We start from the raw sequence: 17670 nt of genomic DNA, 5'->3' as shown, positions 1-17670 counted from the left end.
CAAATTCCATGTCCACTTATATAATCAAGTAAGGATATCTTTACTGCTGCTACCATGTTGTAGATAACTTTGTGTCCCCTGAGTAAAGCCTTCACTGGAGGATTCTTGAATTATTCACCTCTATTCCTCCAAATATAAACCCGTGATTTTCATTTCCATTTGCAGTGAGGACACCTACATATACAATGCCTCCTGCAGGAACAAGGTTCTAGTGCTTGGTTGGAGAGAGACTCTTATTTCAACAATATGTGATCCTTAAGTTCTATTATTTTTAAAGGTATGTTTTGTGCCATTTTGGAAGATTATTCTTTTTTAAGCTGGGACGCTGGATAATAGTAAAGTATTAATGGCCTGGGTATTACCAAATACATTCCAAATTCTAAAACCTATGACTTCAAATTTGCTATCAAGAGCCCTGTATATCCAACTCATGCGTGAGCTTTGTGCAAAAAAAAAAAGAGCCCTGTATTTTATATTTTACAACGAACATCATGATAACAAGTCAGAAGAGCCAACCTAATGTAAACGCAAAGGCCCTAAGAATGAAACCTCTCAGTCAATCCCTGTGAGTAGAATTCTTCTTCTTAATATATTTAATTGTGAGAAATATCACTCTTTTAACATTGTCTCATAGAAAAATAAAAATGTATTTGTTGAGATCAAGGCAAAGCCATCCTTAAGTGAAATTGAAAAGCATCAGAAGTGTCACAAGGGTAGAGTAAGATGGTACAAGCAGTCAGTCAGTCAGTTCAGTCACTCAGTCGTGTCCGACTCTTTGCGACCCCATGAATCGCAGCATGCCAGGCCTCCCTGTCCATCACCAACTCCCGGAGTTCACTCAGACTCACGTCCATCGAGTCAGTGATGCCATCCAGCCATCTCATCCTCTGTCGTCCCCTTCTCCTCCTGCCCCCAATCCCTCCCAGCATCAGTCTTTTCCAATGAGTCAACTCTTTGGAGTTGACAACACCTTTGCATGAGGTGGCCAAAGTACTGGAGTTTCAGCTTTAGCATCATTCCTTCCAAAGAAATCCCAGGGCTGATCTCCTTTAGAATGGACTGGTTGGATCTCCTTGGAGTCCAAGGGACTCTCAAGAGTCTTCTCCAACACCACAGTTCAAAAGCATCAATTCTTCGGCACTCAGCCTTCTTCACAGTCAACTCTCACATCCATACATGACCACTGGAAAATCCATAGCCTTGACTAGATGGACCTTTGTTGGCTAAGTAATGTCTCTGCTTTTCAATCTGCTATCTAGGTTGGTCATAACTTTCCTTCCAAGGAGTAAGCGTCTTTTAATTTCATGACTGCAGTCACCATCTGCAGTGATTTTGGAGCCCCCCAAAATAAAGTCTGACACTGTTTCTACTGTTTCCCCATCTATTTCCCATGAAGTGATGGCAGAGAAAGAATAAATTCATAGCATAACATTGGGAAAATAGAAGGAAATTTTGATAGAAAAAAATGAAGCCTTGATTGAGTTTGATGAGCTCAGTTAGAAGCCTATTGGACATTTAGCTGAACAAAAGACCTTCTAAATAGAAAGTATGAAAGACTCCACAGTGGGTACCAGAGCAGTCCAAAATGTTGCTGGTATATAAGAACATCACACAATTATGAATATTGCAGGGACTTCCCTGGCAGTCCAGTGTCTAAGACTTTGTGCTCCCCAGGCAAGGGGCCTGGGTTTGATCCCTGGACAGGGAGTTAGATTCCACATGTTGCAACTAAGATTTGGCACAGTCAAATAAATACACAGAAATTTTAAAAGTATATTGCAACTCAAGAGTTATCAAGTGTCCTTTTCCTCCTCCTTCATCTTTGACACATTACACTGTCATCAGTAGGAATACAGACAGGGGGATCTCCATAATAACTTCAATTGTGTGTGCGTACTGCATGCTAAGTCTTAGCCTGCAGTGAAAGTGAAAGTGAAGTCACTCAGTCGTGTCCGACTCTTCGAGACCCCGTGGACTGTAGCCCACCAGGCTCCTCCATCCATGGGATTCTCCAGGCAAGAATACTGGAGTGGGTTGCCATTTCCTTCTCCAGGGGATCTTCCTGACCCAGGGATCGAACCCAGGTCTCCCGCATTGCAGGCAGATGCTTTAACCTCTGAGCAACCAGGGAAGCAAAGAGTGGAACGCAACTGAACGACTTTACTTTCACTTACACTTTCACTGCATGCTAAGTCCCTTCAGTCATGTTTGACTCTTTGTGACCCTATGGACTATGGCCCACCAGGCTCTTCCATCCATGGAATTTTCCAGACAAGAATACTGGAGTGGGTTGCCATGCCCCCCTCCAGGAGATCTTCCCGACCCAGGATTCCAATGCCTGTCTCTTATGTCTCCTGCGTTGGCAGGCAGGTTCTTTACCACTAGCACCAGCTGGAAAGCCCAAACTTCAATGGTAACACGAATCAACAGGTGGTGTCTTGACATCACTGTACAGAACAAGGTGATCATTGTGATTAAAAACAAAAGGAAAAATAAGCTAAATGGGGGAGGTGGTGGGTGTTGCTATTATCATTTCTCGGGTACCTATTGGTACCTCATCAAACCTTTATTGATATCAAATGGTGCTAGTAGTAAAGAGGGAGAAGGCAATGGCACCCCACTCCGGTACTCTTGCCTGGAAACTCCCATGGACGGAGGAGCCTGGTGGGCTGCAATCCATGGGGTTGCTAGGAGTCGGACACGACCGAGCGACCTCACTTTCACTTTTCATTTTCATGCATTGGAGAAAGAAATGGCAACCCGCTCTGGTGTTCTTGCCTGGAGAATCTCAGGGGCGGGGAAGTCTGGTGGACTGCCGTCTGTGGGGTCACACAGAGTCGGACACGACTGCAGTAGTAAAGAACCCGCCTGCCGATACAGGAGACATAAGAGACACACATTCGATCCCTGGGTCGGGGAGATCCCCTGGAGTAGGAAATGGCAGCCCACTCCAGTATTCTTGCCTGGGAAATTCCACAGGCAGGGGAGCCTGGTGGACTACAGACTGTGGGGTCGCAGAGAGTTGGACACGACTGAGTGCCTAAGCAGCACCAGCAGCAGATCATATCCACAGCTGTAACCGTGTATACTGGGAATTTAGTACAAATGATGAAGAATGGATGAATGAATACCTTGGACAACTGCAATAACATCCATGTATCTGAACAGCTCTTCCCTTTGCTTCTATTAAGTTCTAAAGTCAATGTATTTACCTATGAAAATGTTCTGTGTGGTTCTTGCTCTTCCCCGTTTTATCTGATAGATGCAGGAAGTGGGGAGGAGAGAGTACCTGCATTTAAACGTAAACCCCTGTGTCTTCCTTTCTCATTCCAGAGATTTTGGTTCCTTGGCCCCCTGAGCCTTGCACTACACCCTGTGAGCATCTCCTGACCTGGAGCACCAGGATGTGCTGAAATTTTAAGTCTTGTTCCCAGAGAACTGTCTAATAAAAACTCTAACCTTTTGAAGCTCCCTCCCATCTCCTTCCCCATTCCACCCCTCTAGGTTGATACAGAGCCCCTGTTTGAGTTCTCTGAGTCATACAGCAAATTCCCATTGGCTATCTATTTTACATATGGTAATGTAGGTTTCCATGTTACTCTTTCCATACATCTCAAAAGGGAGGAGATATACGTATACCTATGAATGATTCATGTTGAAGTTTGACAGAAAACAGCAAAGTTCTGTAAAGCAATTATCCTTCAATAAAAAATAAATTAAAAAAAAAACTCTGACCTTAGTAACATCTATGAAACAAACTGCAGAAAATTACTGCCACCAGTTTATAGAATAAATGATTTCTGGGGCATCTTATATATCCAGATGCCTTAAGAAAAAAATTGCAATTATTATATATGCCAACTTCTTCCCTTGCCCTTGCTTCATATTTAATGAAGATTTCAGACTGAGTCAAACACCCCCTCTCGCTCCGCCCACCCCCCCGCTCCACTGTATATATAGAATTTGTTAAATTGCGACAATAATACTTCCCGGACCTCAAACTCTTCCTTCCTGATTGCCACCAAAGCTCATTATGATCTCCATATGCACAGAAGAGCTACTGATTCTTATGACACACTCCATTTGAGCATTTAGATTGGAGACTGATCAAAAGCAAACAGTTCCCTAAAATATGGGTGCTTAAAAGTATCACACTCACTTTTCAGCCTCTGTCAGCAACATAACAATTATGATGAGGATGATGATAGCAGTATTGCTGTTTTAATTAGGTGAAAATCAAGAAGTCCATCTAATACACCTGAGCAGTAATCATAAATTCTAGCATTTTTTAAAAGAAAAAACAAATGAGCAATATGAAACAAAGTGAAACATCGCAAACTACTTGAGGACACCTGTGTTCCTCTCTCTCATCACACCATATCACAGAAAAGACTCTGTTCTGGACCTACTATAAAGTACAAAGGGACTAAGTTAATTTATACTAACCCAAGGGGGCCAAAAAGATGCCCTGGAGAAGAGCATGGCTCCCCGCTCCAGTATTCTTGTCTGGAGAATCCCATGGACAGAGGAGCCTGGCGGGCTACAGTCCATGGGGTCACAAAGCATCAGACATGACTCAGTGACTAAGCCACCATCCCCAGCCCAGCAGATGTCCATTGTGATGCCATATGCAAAGGTAAACCAATAGAAAACTCTTTCATCCTTCCAAGTCGAATCATGACCGCTCTCATTTGTGTCAATTCTGTTTCTGAAACAAATGACAAACGATTTTAAAGGAGGAGAAAAAAAAAAAAAAACCACCTAGCTGACCATGATTAATGAAAGGCTTAAAAAGTCCTTTGAAAGGATATTTCGAGATCCTCGATGAAATGTTATAAATTTTGGCTTGCAAATTGTTGATCTACAAATGTGATTTTTACTTATTTTCAAAAGAAGAGTCTGATATCCTTTTGGTCACACGAAGTGTCTGATTCTCTGCATACAGGCTGCTTTCAATCTGACAGGTGCTAAAAGGCCTAGTTCCTCTCACATCTATCTCTTTTTCTTCTACTACTTATTTAGAAGAACATTTCTAAGATTCTGCTCTCTTTCTTAAGAATAAAAAGGAAGACATGAATCTAACTAGGAAGGAAATAATGTCCCATGAGTTCAAAGCTATGCTTCCCAATTATTATCTCAGCATTATGTTTAAAAGGTTCACTGACACACTTAAAGCCCATGACCCTTTAAAAGGTCTTTAGTGAAATTGAAATGGAAATGAAAATGTTGGCAGGCTTCAGAAAATTGCATTTTTGAGTCCTTGGGAGAGGAAGCGATAGTACAAAGGCTAACAGAGAAAAGAGGGATGCCCCATATTAACAATTATACAACTCTAGACAATTTGTTTTACTTCTGCTTTATTGACTACGTCAAAGCCTTTGACTGTGTGGATCACAACAAACTGTGGAAAATTCTTCAAGAAATGGGAATACCAGACCACCTGACCTGCCTCATGAGAAATCTGTATGCAGGTCAAGAAGCAACAGTTAGAACTGGACATGGAACAAGAGACTGGTTCCAAATCGGGAAAGGAGTATGTCAAGGCTGTATATTGTCATCCTGCTTATTTACCTTATATGCAGAGTACATCATGCAAAATGCCTGGCTGGATGAAGCACAAGCTGGAATCAAGATTGCCGGGAGAAATATCAATAACCTCAGATATGCAGATGTCACCACTCTTATGGCAGAAAGTGAAGAATTAAAGATCCTCTTGATGAAAGTGAAAGAGGAGAGTGAAAAGTTGGCTTAAAGCTCAACATTCAGAAAACTAAGATCATGGCATCCAGTCCCATCACTTCATGGCAAACAGATGGGGAAACAATGGAAACAGTTGAGAGACTTTATTTTCTTGGGCTACAAAAATCACTGCATGGTGACTGCAGCCATGAAATTAAAAGACACTTGCTCCTTGGAAGAAAAGTTATGACCAACCTAGACAGGATATTAAAAAGCAGAGACATTACTTTGCCAAAAAACATCCATCTAGTCAAAGCTATGGTTTTTCCAGTAGTCATGTATGGAAGTGAGAGTTGGAATATAAAGAAGGCTGAGAGCTGAAGACTTGATGCTTTTGAACTGTGGTGTTGGAGAAGACTCTTGAGAGTCCCTTGGACTGCAAGGAGATCCAACCAGTCCATGCTAAAGGAAATCAGTCCTGAATGTTCATTGGAAGGACTGATGCTGAAGCTAAAACTCAAACACTTTGGCCACCTTAATGGAAGAACTGACTCATTTGAAAAGACCCTGATGCTGGGAAAGATTGAAAGTGGGAGAAGGGGATGACAGAGGATGAGATGGTTGGATGGCATCACCGATTCAATGGACATGAGTTTGAGTAAGCTCTGGGAGTTGGTGATGGATAGGGAAGCCTGGCATGCTGCAGTCCATGGGGTCACAAAAAGTTGAACACGACTGAGCGACTATACTGAACTGAGAGAATTTTTTATAATTGTAGCTAAGAGTTTGGAGAAAACTTTTTGGTGGTACTGTAATATATCACTCAGATCCCTCTTCAGTTAAGGCTTGATTGCATCAGTTGCTGCCCATGTGGACAGGAGACAGCTTTCGGTTGCCAGTCCCTTCACCTCACCCAAGGTCACAACTGTTGGGGTGGTGACACAGCAAATGACTAATTGATGCAGGAGTAGAAAGTCCAGTCACTGCGTGCTGGGTCAAGTAAATCTGGAGTCAGGCTAAAGCTCTGAGCCTCCTATGGGATCAGCCAAGGTTACCCTGGAGTTTGCACTAGAACTCAACTTGATGCTCTTGCCAATCCTGCTTCCTAACTTTCTCTTCCGGTCTGCAATAAATACACAGCAGGCTCTCACCTCCATTTCTGAGTCTGAGAACACAACCTGAAATGGCCAGCTCAAACCAGTCAATCCTAAAGGAAATCAGCCCTGAATATTCACGGGAAGGACTGATGCTGAAGCTGAAGCTTCAGTACTTCAGCCACCTGATGCAAAGAGCCAACTCACTGGAAAAGACCTGATGCTGGGAAAGATTGAAGGCAGGAGGAGAAGGGGACCACAGAGGATGAGATGGCTGGATAGCATCACGGACTCAATGGACATGAGTTTGAGTAAACTCAGGGAGATAGTGGACTATTGCCTTAACAACAACAACAAGCAGTGAGACTCAAAACAATAATATATTCTAGAGTGTTCTTTTTTTGTTTGTTTCTGTGTTGTTTTAAAGTTTTTAAAGCTAAATGATGTGCTGTTTTTTAATACTTTAAATCAGATTTGCTCTTAATAGGTTTTAACTGTTTCATAAGTTATTATTTAAAGAAAGCTGCTACTCAGAAAAATCAAAACTTTGCTCATTGAGTTTGCCTTTGAAGATGAATTATGTTACTGATAGTGGGTCAAAACGATCAAGCCATTTTAAGGAAATCCTTTCCTACAAACTCTATCCCTAAACAATGTCACATTGAAAAAGATTATTTTCCTCATCAGTTTGTAATGAAATTCTAAGATAGGTAGGAATGTGTTCTTATCATATTTCCTGTGTTAAGGTTTTTGCTTCAGAACTCTCTTTTTTTTTTTTTTTCATTCTCTATGTTCACTATTTGTCTTTAATGTATTGGATTTTAGTGACAGTTCCTTCTTTACTATTTTTGCAATATGCTTTTGCTCTTGCACTCTGAATCTGTATGTTTGAACTAATTTGTTGTTGACAGCAAGTAATGATTATAAGTGTACATAGGTCCTCCCCTCTGGTCTTATTAATATATAGAAACAGTACATCTGTTTTGATATAATCATAATTTGGAAACCAATGGTTCATGATTATGGCTGATTTTTCTATTCAAATACCCTTTTTAAACTTTGATAAAGTCCTTAGTGTCATTCTTTTGAATAACTTCATTAAATGCATAAAATATAAAATAGTGCAAAATATGGAAGTTTAGAAAAATCCACTGTATATATGAAAGTGGTTTGCTTTAAGGACGAATAGTTACAGATTTGATAGTAACATTAAAGGAATAAATTTCAAAGTACAATGACTTTCTCGATATAAAGTGAAATGGGATAGGGAGAAATATTTGCAAATTCCACTTTTTATTTTTTTATTTATTTATTTTTTTAGAAGAATCAGAGGCACAGTACAAAGAACAAACTTATGACTGCTTTGCCCGCAAGAGACAGAGGGCTTGACAGTTTGGCTTATAGAATTTGCTTTGGGATTTATTTATTTATTTATTTTTGCCAATTAAATGAAATCAATTTATAAGTGAAAATATGTACCATGAGGTACTTTAGTTATTTTCAGTATTCATCCCACTTGCATAATATCTAAGACAGAACTATGTCATACCATATTCTTTTTTTTTTTTTTTCTGAAAAATTTCACAATATAATGTTGATAGTTTACCATGAAGAAATTAAGAAAAGAGAATAGTTTCTAATGTTTATCCATGTATTGACTGTTCATAGTGCTCTTTACTCCTTCCTGTATTTCCAAGTTTTGTTTTGATATTATCATCATTCATAAAGGACTTTATCACACACTTTAGCACAAAGAACAAATATTAAAAGCAGCAAGGGAAAAACAACAAATAACACACAAGGGAATTCCCATAAGGATAACAGCTGATCTTTCAATAGAAACTCTTCAAGCCAGGAGGGAATGGCAAGACATACTTAAAGTGATGAAAGAAAATAACCTACAGCCCAGATTATTGTACCCAGCAAGGATCTCATTCAAGTATGAAGGAGAAATCAAAAGCTTTTCAGACAAGCAAAAGCTGAGAGAATTCTGCACCACCAAACCAGCTCTCCAACAAATACTAAAGGATATTCTCTAGACAGGAAACACAAAAATGGTGTATAAACTCGAACCCAAAACAATAAAGTAAATGGCAACGGGATCATACTTATTAGTAATTACCTTAAACGTAAATGGGTTGAATGCCCCAACCAAAAGACAAAGACTGTCTGAATGGATACAAAAACAAGACCCCTACATATGTTGTCTACAAGAGACCCACCTCAAAACAGGGGACACATACAGACTGAAAGTGAAGGGCTGGAAAAAGATTTTTCATGCAAATTGGGACCAAAAGAAAGCAGGAGTCACAATACTCGTATCAGATAAATTAGACTTTAAAACAAAGGCTGTGAAAAGAGACAAAGAAGGTCACTACATAATGATCAAAGGATCAATCCAAGAAGAAGATATAACAATTATAAATATATATCCACCCAACATGGGAGCACCGCAGTATGTAAGACAAATCCTAACAAGTATGAAAGGAGAAATTAACAATAACACAATAATAGTGGGAGACTTTAATACCCCACTCACACTTATGGATAGATCAACTAAACAGAAAATTAACAAGGAAAAAAAAAAAAACATGTATCTATAAAGTTCACTAAAGAAAAGCACAGTAAAATGAGGTATGGCAATAAAAGGCGTTAAATTTATCAAATAAAAAAAAAAATAAAGTGCTGAAAAATTAAAGCTGTCAATTCTGTAATAGATATTCATTGAAAGTATCTTTTGAAATGGGGGTGAAAACACCTTCAGAGAAATGAAAGCTAAGGAAGCATGCACGAGCTATAAAAAACGATAAAGTCCTTTATGAATGATGATAATATCAAAACAGAACTCTCTTTAACATAGTTCCTATCATAGAACCTTTAGATAAGTACCAAGTGACTGAGCATACACCCTTATTTCTCCACCACATCTGGATGAATTCTGGATAAATCCTACTCTCTCTCTCTCTTTTTTTTTTTTTGGTCTTACACATCTTCTCTCTCTATTGCTGCTAGAATAAAAACAAAGCAAAACAAAAAATACATGGGAATGCTGGTCGTCATGAAATCCATTTTCTAATGACTGCTATCTTGTCAAAGTTGCCTTGGTACACAATAGCTCTGCCTACTCCCATCTGGAGCTATCACATGCTTTCTTTTCTTCTACGTTCCCCCCTCAGAGGGGTCCTCATTCTACTACAAAATGATGGGAAGGACTATAGCGGAAGCCATTAGTTCTTCACCTCTAAACTAGTCTTTAATCATATCACTCTCTCTCTTTAAAACTTAAACAGTATCTTTAGGGTCAAGGGCATTATCTATTTCATAATGCAGGTATATCCAGGGCATCTCCATTAGTGATAGAGAACACGATTTCAATGAATAAAGTTACAGTCATTTCGCTTAGAAACAACCTGTGAGCTTTGATTCAATTTCCATATTGAACCTTCAGTAATAAATTATTGGCTGTGATCCCACCACTTAATGAAAGAATATTATGCTCCTGGCCCTGTGACATATTTGTTTTATATACCTTACCAACTGCACTGTTAGCTAGATACTCTTATGCTCAGTTTACAGATTAGAAGCCTGAGGATTAGAAATATTAAGTAATTTGTACAAGGTTATTGAGTCAGTGGATGTGAAGGTTGGGACTTAAACTGGGGTCTAAATAACCTCAGATCTGAGGCTTCAATCACTTCCTTCCAAATGACCGGGGTGGTTTAGCAAAATGTAAATGGCACATGGTGAGAAAGTAATGTGTCATCATGTTAATATCTTTCTCAAATGCTTTTAACTATAACATCCCATCAACCTGAAAATGCCATCTGCCTTGGGTAATCTACTGTGAAAACAACCAGATTTAAGTCTGAGATATGAATCTTTTTATTAGTCAGTTCATCAATAATTAATTTTCAGACACGAATTTCACCTAAAGCAGAATTTTTACAAGCAGAAAGTTAATATGCATTTTCTTGTGTTTTTGATGTTTTTCTTTTACACTACAATTTTATGGACAGGTTATGTCAGTGAAAATGCCGGGAAGATAAATCAAATCAAACAAAAGCAAGGTTGATTCCAGAAGAAGCCACATCAATTATTTAATTCTGCCTTTTCATTGTTACTGTTGTCAGGTATTTGTTACTACAGGAAAAAATATTCCCAGCCATTTCTGGCAGTCTTAGAAAGGCAATGCTGCAAGTGAAAAGTATTATTAAAAATTAGAAATCTTTAATACAAATATTATTAAAAGAAGACAAAAGAAGTGTTTACATCTGTGTGTTTCCTAAAAAACCTAAAATGGAACTACCATATGATCCAGAATTCCCTCTTTGGGGTATATATTCAAAGAATATGAAAAGAGGATATCAAAGAGACAGCCACAGTCCCATGTTCATTGCAGCATTACTCACAATAGCAAAGACAGGGAAACAGCCCAAATATCCATCAATGGATAAAGAAGATGTGATGTATTGGTTGGTCAAAAATTTCCTTTGGGTTTTTCCATAGGATGTTACAGAAAAATCTGAACATACTTTTTGTCCAACCCACCACACACACACACACACACACACACCCTCACTCACACACACACACACACACGAATATTATTCAACCATGAGAAAGAAGGAAATTCTACCATTTGTAACAACACAGCTGAGCCCTGAGGACATTAGACCAAATGAAATAAGCCAGACCAGAAAGACAAATGCTGTATGGTCTAACTTACATATAGAATCTAAAAAAACAATCAAACTCATAGAAATAGAGAGTAGAAAAGTGGTTCATAAGAGCCGGGATGCAGGTTTTGTGAGAGGTTGCTAAAGGGGTACAAACCTTCAATTATGAGATGAATAAGAGCTGAAGATCTAATGTATAACATGGTGACTATAGTTGAAAAAGCTATATTTTATAGTTGAAATTTGCTAAAAGAGAAGTTAAATGTTCTTACCAAAAAAAAAAAAAAGATAAAGATGCAAGATGGTCGATTTTTAACTAGGTGGGAGGAATCTTTTCACCATGCAGACCTGTATCAAATCACCACAATGTCCGTTTTAAATATCTTACAATTTATTAGTCAATTACACATCAACAAAGCTAAAAAAATATGAAGGCAGGTTCAATATGAATGTGATTGGTATCTGAAAGTTAATAATTACAAAGATTAACCTTGTAAAAAAGTATTTTAATATGATCCTTTAGACACTTTCCTATTGGTGTCCTGCCATGAATGATAAGGACCGCCTTTTCGTATACTATCTCTTCCCAATCTTCTGTATTTTCCACCTAATGATGACTGTTATTTTAGTACTGCATGTGTACTAAGTCACTTCAGTCATGTCTGACCTTTTGAGACCCTCTAGTCCATAACCCACCAGGTTCCTCTGTCAATGGGATTCTCCGGGCAAGAATACTGGAGCGGGATGCCATACCCTCCTCCAGGGGATCTTCCCTGCATTAGTAGGTGGGTTCTTTACCACTAGCACCAGATTGAATCATATGAAATAGTCATTTTGTATAAAAAAAAATCATCACATATAGGCAGTTTCATGTGGTTCAAACTATTTTATATTTTAGAATAATATTCATAAATGTATATTTATACATTTATAAATCTATATTTAATAATATTCATAAGCTTAAATACCATTCATAAATAATAATATTCATATATTTATATTTCATGTTCTGTCCTCATTTTAAATTTCACCTCCTGACTTCTGTGAGCTATAAATTTACTTATATATTTTCAACTTTATACATTTCCAGTAGGTTCTGTCACTAAAGTTGACCCTCCATCTTTTGGCTAAAGTTTTATTCTATAGTTGAAAAACCATTAAGATTCATTTTCACTATAATAACTATATGAATACATATATCATTTGAGTATTGGCTTGGGGATCCATCTTCTCCTCTGCAAATCCAGAGTCATTCTTAATGGATTTTCTTTTTTTGCTTCTCAAGTAATTAACTCATCTTGAATCTGGAATTCAAGACAGACCCACCTAACTGTAATCACCACAAAGGCAATAAATGTTTTATTAGTGGCTAGAGATGACACATTGTAAGTAAGTTTTGTTGTTGTTCAGTCACTCAGTCATGTCCAATTCTTTGTGACCCCATGGACTGCAGCATGCCTGGCTTCCCTGCCCTTCATTATTTGGAATGATGAAAAATAAAATGAAAAATAGTTCAAACTGTGATTAACTGTATATAAGAACAGATGATTTATAGAAGGTCATGATAAGCATTCATGCATTTAATCAAAAATACACAAGAAGAAATTTATGGTATACCTGTATGTCAACAGAAATAAGAATGGCCCAGACTGATGGAAACAGAATGAGTAAATGTATGCATGTACTTTGTGTTAGTCACTCAGTCGTGTCCAACTCTTTGCGACCCCATGGACTGTAGCCCATTAGGCTTGTGAAGCTATAACTATAAGCAAGAGAAGAAGTCAATAAGCTGGCTTTCTTTGCTGTGGGGATTTGAATAAATCGCTTGTTTTCTCTATGCTTTATCTTTTTCCTTTTTAAAAAGGTGCTATAAAAGAAAAAAAATGATGTATTGTATTTCATCAAAATTAAAACTTTCACACTGCAAATGATTTAAGAAGATGAAATGACAAGCCATAGATGTGAAAAAAATACTTGCAAACCACATTGGATAAATGACTAGTATATAGATACTTAAAGTACTCTCAGATCTCAACATTGAAAACAAGAGCATTAGATAAAGCGCATTAGACAAAGTGCCAAATACATAAGGAGGCAGGCCCTGGAAGATGATGTACAGATGCAGATAAGCACATAAAATAATGCCTGACATCATTAGCCACTGGAGAAATGCAAATGAATGCCACAATGAGATATCACTACTAGGAGAATGGCTGAATCTTAGAATAAAAAATGATACTGGTGTGAAGGTACAGATGTTATCTTATTCTATGTTCCAATGTCCTTTTATGATAAGGATGTAGAGAACCTGATCATTCATATATTTTTGCTAAGGCTATAAAACGCTACCATCACATAGAAAGGTAGTTGTAGCAGTTTCTTAAAAACTAAAAATAAATAAATGTGCAACTAGCATATGACTCAACAATTACACTCTGGGCATGTATCCCAGATAAATGAAGACTTATGTTCACGCAAAAATTGGTACACAAATGTTTATAATGGTATTGTTGGTGATGGTAATAATCTGAAAATAACCCAGACGTTAAGCAGCATGTGGTTCATCCACACTATGGGATCCTACTCATCAATAAATAAGGAACAAACTATTGAAACACAAAATACTGTGGATCGATCTCAACAGCACTGATACTGAGTGAAAGAAGCCAATCTCCAAAGATCAAATACTCTGTCATTTCAGTTCTCTTACATTCTCAAAATGACAAAAACACAGTGATGGAAAACAAAGGAATGATTTTTCGTGGTTAGAGATGGTTTCTATCAAAAACCACACAGGCCTGCACAAAATATAAATCAAGAGGCAGACCTTGGAACAGTCTTGTTTAAAATAGACTTGAAAAGGCAAAGAAAGATAAAGATTGGGTGAGTTTTCCTGAAATTGACATTGATAAATACAGATAAGAACAAAAAAGAAGGAATAAGGACAGTGTTTTCCTAGACACTGTACAATTGAATTTAAATCCAGTCCTTAAAAATTTAACACTTTAGCAAGTGGCTCAGTGGTAAAGAATCTGCCTGCCAAAACAGGAGGCGCAGGTTCTACCCTGGGTCAGGAAGAAGCCCTGGAGAAGGAATTGGCAACCTACTCCAGTGTTCTTGCCTGGAAAATCCAATGGACAGAGGAGCCTAGCAGGCAGGTTACAGTCCACAGGATTGCAAAAGAGTCTGATATGACTTAGTGACTAAACAACAATGACAGCAACAAATAAAATGTGAAAAGGCTTGGAAACATGATGTCTTACATGCTAGGACTAATAAATAAGAAAACTAGCAGCTGCTCAGTAATTCATGTGGGTACACTGAGAAAATGTTTCCGATTCCAAGCTTGCACTATCTTATAGCATAATTGTTAAGAAACAGCTGTGGAATTTGTCAGGTTTGGGTTTAATTCAGGGCACTACCACATAATAACTAAGTGACTTGGGAAAGCTATTTAATCAACTCTAAGCCTTTATTTTCCTTATCTGTAAAATGGGTGGGAGGGTGATGATGGTTGTCCTAAGGCTAACAAGATAATGCAGACAAACCAAACAGCCTAGGGCCTGCCATATAATTACTCATTAAATGTGAACTCATGTTACCTTTATTGCTATTTTCAGAATAAAAGAATTGGAAAACTTCATTCTAGCCACTATCAGAGCACCATAAACTTCCCATACTCTTAGCTGGTCCCAAAATTTATGAAAAGCCAGCTAGTTATTTAGTATGATAATTGTGTATTTGGGGAACTACGTGTGACTTTAAGCTCCAATACGATACCACGAAGCAAGAGACTAGATTTCAAGAAAAATTGCATTAGATGTGACTTTTCACAAAACACTCAAGAAAACGGAACTCAATATGGTTAAAGTGTGAGTGACTTAATGGCTCAAAGAGGATTTCAGTCTTGAAAGTTTTTCAATTTTGCAGTTACACAATTGTTTCTCAAAATTGATGTTTGTAAAAAAAAATGTACAGTATAAATTTTTTGATCATCTAAAAACATCAGTAGCAAAGACTTTAATATACAAACTGCAACCAGGACGGCATGTGTGGAGCATCAGGGCAGACAGAGACAGCAGACAAGGAGGGCGGGGGACACAGGATTATATGGAGGGGAAAGATATTCAGGTTCCTGAGTTCTTCCTTAGTCCACACCATTCCTGGGTCAGAGCACGTGTCTACTAGTGGGCATGTCAAGGCACACAGCAATGGATGGGACTTGAGGTCTCCACTGAGAAGACCAGAAGTAGAGCATGGTGTGTGCATGTTCAGCTGTGTCCGACTCTGTGACCCCCATGGGCTGCAGCCCCTGAGACTCCTCTGTCCATGGAATTTTCCAGGCAAGAATACTGGAATGAGTTGCCATTTCCTCCTCCAGAGGCACTTCCTGACCCAGGGATCGAACCTGTGTCTCTTTCATCTTCTGCATTCGCAGGCAGATTACTTACCACTGTGCCACCTGATAGACAGATCCCTCCAATTTTACACCCCACTCACATCCCATTATCTAGGTAAATGCAGATCCAGTTAGGAGACAACTGAATATTTATTGAAATCATCCAAGAAAGCCTTCGGGTCCATGATAAGACGCTCTTGGTCATTAGTACTATTAAGAGAAAAGTGGCATGATGGCTTTCTCGCAAATCCAAATGGGGTGTGGAAATGAAATTAAGTCGTACTGAGGTCACAAAAAATTAAGCACTAAATTATTTGTTTTTTTTAGGTCTTTGGAAAAGAAATGAAATGGCCTTCTAGGTCAGGTTTGAAAGACCCTGACCACATGCTCTTTCCTCAAGGACTGTCTTGGGTAAAGGTTATAACCCCAAAGTGCTCCAGATGGCACCCCACAATTACAGGGAAAGAGCCTGGCTACCTCCCTCCAGATATATCAGAAGAGGAACTGAAGTTCCATCACAGCCCCATTGCATGGGCCTCGATTCCCACAGTCAGACGAACTCTATGGGCTTCCTGGTGAGAAGACTGGGTGTGTAGCTACAGAGGCTTAGGTCTTGGATAGGTAGCCTTGTGGGCAAGTGAGCTCAGCTTCCCTCCAGCTTGTCCATGGTGTTCTCCCAACTGTTAATGAAAGCTGGTCACCCACATGAAGGAACACTACTAGGAATTTAAAGGAACAAGCTATTGATACCCACAACTAGGATGAATCCTGGGCTTGGTGGCCATGATGTTCCACTGGAAGGAAAGTCTGGCTTTATGGCAGGTGCTCCTGAAGGCTTCCTTGGTGGCTCAGATGGTAATGCATCTGCTTGTAATGCAGGAAACCCCAGGGTTCAACCCCTGGGTCTGGAAGATCCCCTGGAGAAGGGAACGGCCCATTCCAGTATTCTCGCCTGGAGAATTCCATGGCCAGAGAAGCTTAGCAGGCTTTAGTCCACAGGGTCGCAAAGCACTGGATACGACTGAGTGACTAACACTTTCACTTTCACACCTGAAGCTCAGAGATGGTGCGTGTGTTGTTAAACATGCGATGAACTGTTTTCCACAGATATCGATGTGATCTTCAGGACCATGGTCACAACCATGGCAGCAGACTGTGGGCTGAGGGACAGGTTAGGACTGTCATCTCTAAAGACAAATATGCATCTCATTTCTGGGTCAGGACCAACCAGCACTGAGCATAGAATTTAATCTAACTCCTCACTCTCTTCTGGGCAAACGTAACTGATCTTTTACCCAGACCCTTTCCACTTAGGCTTCATCATACTTAGAAGCCAGTTATTAACCTGTAGGGGGCTGTGGGGGAAACGTAAAATTCTCCAGCCCCAGAAGTTTCAATACTGACAACCTAACTCACTCATCAAGGTGGAGCTGAGGCCATGCTGTGCTGGGTCAAGTGATGGATCTGGACTGTCTGCAGTGGGAAGACAGCATTCTCCCCATCTACTCCTGAATCCATTTTGTACAAAAGAAAACCACAATATATACTTTTCCAAAAAAGACAATGCACATCTTCAGGTAAACAAAGACTAATTTGGATCATATGAATACAACTAGCAGATACGGTAATCAAATGCTGAAGTGATACTGATGAAGGATTCAGAGACAATATCTCATAGGCAGGTTTGGCTGATGCCTCAAGTTAAAGGAAAAGGTGTACTATCGTGTTGGGTACATCCACAGAACACCTTTAAGGAAATTTATCAGGCTTTAGGCAATTTCAGCCGTAACAGTTATAACTGGAACACAAACAGCAGTGATCA

At 39.0% G+C, this 17670-nt stretch overlaps 1 protein-coding gene across 7 annotated transcripts in view; it reads right to left on the bottom strand.

Annotated features, from left to right (window-relative positions):
* The window catches only part of TRPC4 (transient receptor potential cation channel subfamily C member 4), a 208151-nt gene that overhangs the window by 176545 nt on the left and 13936 nt on the right, over positions 1-17670 (bottom strand). The window contains exon 1 of one of the 7 annotated variants that reach the window (XM_015473751.3): positions 4447-4682. The gene's annotated coding sequence lies outside the window, so the exon portion shown is untranslated. 7 annotated transcript variants of the gene reach the window in all.

Source organism: Bos taurus, chromosome 12 (assembly GCF_002263795.3).
Source record: "Bos taurus isolate L1 Dominette 01449 registration number 42190680 breed Hereford chromosome 12, ARS-UCD2.0, whole genome shotgun sequence".
In the NCBI taxonomy this organism is placed as follows: Eukaryota; Metazoa; Chordata; class Mammalia; order Artiodactyla; family Bovidae; genus Bos; species Bos taurus.
Note: the sequence above shows the minus strand (reverse complement) of the source record. Positions and strands in the feature narration are given on the sequence as shown.